The 5,773-nt window shown below is 33.1% G+C and overlaps 1 protein-coding gene across 1 annotated transcript in view; it reads right to left on the bottom strand.

The window, feature by feature from the left end:
• The window catches only part of LOC137654225 (serine protease 44-like), a 142,642-nt gene extending 140,611 nt beyond the window's left edge, over nucleotides 1-2,031 (bottom strand). Inside the window, exon 1 of the mRNA XM_068387861.1 lies at nucleotides 1,926-2,031. The gene's annotated coding sequence lies outside the window, so the exon portion shown is untranslated. The remainder of the gene's footprint in view (nucleotides 1-1,925) is intronic.
• Nucleotides 2,032-5,773: the final 3,742 nt, after the last annotated feature.

Genomic DNA, 5,773 nt, shown 5'->3' with positions numbered 1-5,773 from the left:
AATTACCTCTCCCAATTATTGATTGATTACGAACAATCGGATTTTGCGTATGAATTACCTCTCCCAATTCTTGAGTGATTACGAACAATCGGATTTTGCGTATGAATTACCTCTCCCAATTATTGATTACGAAGACTCAGATTTTGCGTATGAATTACCTCTCCCAATTCTTGATTGATTACGAACAATCGTATTTTGCGTATGAATTACCTCTCCCAATTATTGATTGATTACGAACAATCGGATTTTGCGTATGAATTACCTCTCCCAATTCTTGAGTGATTACGAACAATCGGATTTTGCGTATGAATTACCTCTCCCAATTATCGATTGATTAAGAACACTCAGATTTTGATTATGAATTACCTCTCCCAATTATTGATTACGAAGACTCAGATTTTGCGTATGAATTACCTCTCCCAATTATTGATTGATTACGAACAATCGTATTTTGCGTATGAATTACCTCTCCCAATTCTTGAGTGATTACGAACAATCGGATTTTGCGTATGAATTACCTCTCCCAATTATTGATTACGAAGACTCAGATTTTGCGTATGAATTACCTCTCCCAATTATTGAGTGATTACGAACAATCGGATTTTGCGTATGAATTACCTCTCCCAATTATTGATTACGAAGACTCAGATTTTGCGTATGAATTACCTCTCCCAATTATTGATTGATTACGAACAATCGGATTTTGCGTATGAATTACCTCTCCCAATTATTGATTACGAAGACTCAGATTTTGCGTATGAATTACCTCTCCCAATTATTGATTGATTACGAACAATCGGATTTTGCGTATGAATTACCTCTCCCAATTATCGATTGATTAAGAACACTCGGATTTTGCTTATGAATTACCTCTCCCAATTATTGATTACGAAGACTCAGATTTTGCGTATGAATTACCTCTCCTAATTATTGATTGATTACGATCAATCAGATTTTGCGTATGAATTACCTCTCCCAATTATTGAGTGATTACGAACAATCGGATTTTGCGTATGAATTACCTCTCCTAATTATTGATTGATTAAGAACACTCAGATTTTGCGTCTGAATTACCTCTCCCAATTATTGATTGATTAAGAACACTCAGATTTTGCTTATGAATTATCCCTCCCAATTATTGATTGATTAAGAACACTCAGATTTTGCGTATGAATTACCTCTCCAAATTATTGATTGATTAAGAACACTCAGATTTTGCTTATGAATTACCTCTCCCAATTATTGATTGATTAAAAACACTCAGATTTTGCTTATGAATTACCTCTCCCAATTATTGATTGATTATAAGGTATTTGCCATCAGACGACTACTTCTGTCAATGAGTTAATGCATTGAAGAAGAACGAATTTTCGTCTTGGGGCCACTCTAGACATACACCAAATAGCACCATAACTCCATTGACTGCAGGGAATTGGCTTTGGAATTTTTCCAGCAAAATTTCTAAAAAAAAAAATGGTATTTCTTTCTTTTGGGATATTTTGTTAAGTGTGTAATTAAAATTATTATTATTATTATTATTATTATTATTATTATTATTATTATTATTATTATTGTTGTTGTTGTTGTTGTTGTTGTTGTTGTTGTTTTACTATTATTATTATTATTATTATTATTATCATTATTATTATTATTATTATTATTATTATTAAACACCTTATACATCACTACTGCAGTTGAATAATCGGGTCGCTGAACTAAGTTTCACTAAGAACATCTGTTCAGAATAGTTAAACATTAATGGAAAATTCACGATCTCGGGTTGCTCTTCCAGGTTTGCTTTATTTGATTTCATTATTTAAAACTTTAAAACTAAAGTGTTACGTTTAAATCACAGACAAGATTCGAAATCGACCTTTTGTTAAGTAAAAAGAGAAAAGAAAACTCAAATAAACTAACAGGTTTACCTTTAAGTTTACCGAAGAATTCTGGATATTGTATTGAGCCAGCGAAACTCCAATATGGAACACTAAGACACCACTGATAACTTTTAGCAGCTTTCACTCCAGCGTCTTCTGCCACACTGAGTCTCTCTCTCTCCAGCCAGAGAGAGAGAGAGAGAGAGAGAGAGAGAGAGAGAGAGCGTGGGATTATAGTGCCAGGACTACGCTATTGACTTCCGTGTGGTGTACCAAATATCGTAGCCTTAGTAGTACACTATTGCACCTGGCGAGGAGTGTGTGTGTGTGTGTGTGTGTGTGTGTGTGTGTGTCAGTGCTCAAGTTTTCCTTTATGTCACAACACAACACTTGTTGTAGGTATTGGTGGCACATAACTCGATTCGATTTACAGACGATCTTTGCGTAGAAATTTATATTTTGGTCACATTTCTATAATATTTTTGTTTGATATGAGAGAATAAATGACCCGTCTAAATTGAAAAAGTTTCCTTTGACATTAAAGTAACGTTACACATCAGTGCACATCATAATGATTTAAATGTCATTGAAAATTTATCGCGGCAACAATTATTATTTATAAAATAATAGCTATTGTGATAGTTTAATTGGTTATTATCATTAGTTTTGGTGGTATTGTTCTTGCTATTGTTGTATAAAACGTTGATAATAGATATACTTGTAAACAAATATAATTGTGTGAAGGAAGAATTTTGGCCATTGTTATTTTTTGTTCTACCCTTTATAAAATAGCATCGTTATTTGTACGGATAAACGTATTGACAATAGAACTACGACTTTTTTTTATATTGATGCTGTTTCATGTGTATCATTAGAATGTAATTTCTGAATTCTTAACATGCTTCACTCGTAATTTAGGTTTTTAATCAACATTAAACCAATAAAATTTTTAATGAAAGTCTTGGTGTAATATGTTTTATCCTATACGTTACTTCAATTATATTTTCCCCTGAATGATTTCATGACATTTAATGAAGACTTAGACTGTTTTGGTATTTTTTATAGATCAGATTCCATAACGTCCAAAAATGCTTGTGGAATCTGAAGGATATTTTCCCCTGAATGATTTCATGACATTTAATGAAGACGTAGACTGTTTTGGTATTTTTTAATAGATCAGATTCCACAATGTCCAAAAATGCTTTTGGAATCTGAAGGATATTTTCCCCTGAATGATTTCATGACATTTAATGAAGACTAAGACTGTTTTAGTATTTTTTATAGATCAGATTCCACAACGTCCAAAAATGCTTTTGGAATCTGAAGGATATTTTCCCCTGAATGATTTCATGACATTTAATGAAGACTAAGACTGTTTTAGTATTTTTTATAGATCAGATTCCACAACGTCCAAAAATGCTTTTGGAATCTGAAGGATATTTTCCCCTGAATGATTTCATGACATTTAATGAAGACTAAGACTGTTTTAGTATTTTTTATAGATCAGATTCCACAACGTCCAAAAATGCTTGTGGAATCTGAAGGATATTTTCCCCTGAATGATTTAATGACATTTAATGAAGACTAAGACTGTTTTAGTATTTTTTATAGATCAGATTCCACAACGTCCAAAAATTTTTGTGGAATCTGAAGGATATTTTCCCCTGAATGATTTCATGACATTTAATGAAGACTGACTGTTTTGGTATTTTTTATAGATCAGATTCCACAACGTCCAAAAATTTTTGTGGAATCTGAAGGATATTTTCCCCTGAATGATTTCATGACATTTAATGAAGACTGACTGTTTTGGTATTTTTTATAGATCAGATTCCACAACGTCCAAAAATTTTTGTGGAATCTGAAGGATATTTTCCCCTGAATGATTTCATAACATTTAATAAAGACTTAGACTGTTTTAGTATTTTTTATAGATCAGATTCCATAACGTCCAAAAATGCTTGTGGAATCTGAAGGATATTTTCCCCTGAATGATTTCATAACATTTAATGAAGACTTAGACTATTTTGGTATTTTTTATTGATCAGATTCCACAACGTCCAAAAATGCTTGTGGAATCTGAAGGATATTTTCCCCTGAATAATTTCATTACATTTAATGAAGACTTGGACTGTTTTGGTATTTTTAATAGATCAGATTCCACAACGTCCAAAAATGCTTGTGGAATCTGAAGGATATTTTCCCCTGAATGATTTCATGACATTTAATGAAGACGTAGACTGTTTTGGTATTTTTAATAGATCAGATTCCACAACGTCCAAAAATGCTTGTGGAATCTGAAGGATATTTTCCCCTGAATGATTTCATGACATTTAATGAAGACGTAGACTGTTTTGGTATTTTTAATAGATCAGATTCCACAATGTCCAAAAATTCTTGGGACTGGAGAGTTATGTGGAAAATAGACGTTTGTTTGTTTGTTTGTTTTTATTTTGCATGAAAAGACGTTCGTGTATGCATGTGTGCACAAACATAAGTGAACTTCTCTCTGGTCTACCGATCAAGTGATTATGGTAATTTTTTTTATTGTACAGACCATGTCTGTCTTCACATGACTGGTGTCGAGCAACTGTTATTTGTGATGCACTTCATATCTTTCAGAGAGTTCTAGGAATCTAGGCATTCAGTATCAGAGTAATGTTGATGTTAATGATTACTGTTAATATAGACTTCTTATAATTGATATATCTCGGGGTGGTAAACTTAGATTTTTTTTTTAATTTATTTATTTATTTATTTTATTTATTTATTTATTTATTTATTTATTTATTTTTTTTTTTTTACGAGCAACAAGTCTATTTGTTATGACTTTAGGCCTCTATAATTGGTTTAAAAAATTCCACTTCCTAATCTGTCAACTTATCAAAATAGCAGAAAATATGAAAAAAGTACGTTTGCCTAATCCAAAGTCAATCCATTGTTCTCTAGTTTTGGGTAGTGCCATAGCCTCTGTACCATAGTTTTCCACTGTCTTGGGTTGAGTTCTCTAGCTTGAGGGTAAACTCGGGAACACTATTCTATCTTATTTCTCTTCCTTTTATTTTGTTAAAGTTTTTATAGTTTATATGGGGGATATTTATTTTCATGTTACTGTTCTTAAAATATTTGATTTTTTCTTGCTTCTTTTCCTCTCCGGGCTATTTTCCCTGTTTTTCCAACTAGGGTTGTAGCTTAGCAATTAATAATGATAATAATAATCCCGTGTTGTTAATAAGATAATTAATATTTAATTGATATATGGAAAAGACTCGAGTCGCACGTACTATGTAGCAAATAAAAATCTCATTTGTATTATTTACTACATTGTGAAGTAGCCAGCTACCTTCTTAGCTTGCATTAATAGTTACCGAAATCCATGTAGCCAACTGTACAGTGAGCAGACATTGCAACCTCATAGCTAACCTCTCATAACGTTATTTTTTCTGCCTGAATACGAAGGTAAGATGTTGCCTATTGCTAGCCGTAATTTAGGTTTATAACGGTTCATTAAGTGGCCTGACCTATGTGGGTGGAGCTTCATTGTCCACAAACCTTATGCATTTGAGACTGATTCCACCTCTTCGAACCGTTTGGCAAGCAGGTTCGACTAACCATTCGATAACTGGGTTCGACGAGCCGTTCGACACCGAGTTTAACGAACCGTTCGACGCCAAGTTCGACGAGTCGTTCGATACCGAGTTCGACAAACCGTTCGATAACAAGGTTCGACGAACCGTTATCAGACTGGACACACGAACAAAGGGACTGTTTATCGACGAGATGATATCTCCATATGTTCCCAGTCAGTGATTCACTGTACATTATGATAGTGTGGTTTTGGATGAATGGTGAGACCAAGACCTATTCAGTGGAAAATCGGATAGTCCCTCTGAAAA

The sequence above is a fragment of the Palaemon carinicauda genome, chromosome 15 (genome assembly GCF_036898095.1).
Source record: "Palaemon carinicauda isolate YSFRI2023 chromosome 15, ASM3689809v2, whole genome shotgun sequence".
NCBI lineage: Eukaryota > Metazoa > Arthropoda > Malacostraca > Decapoda > Palaemonidae > Palaemon > Palaemon carinicauda.
The sequence above is the reverse complement of the archived record's forward strand: the minus strand, read 5'-3'. Positions and strand labels throughout refer to the sequence as shown.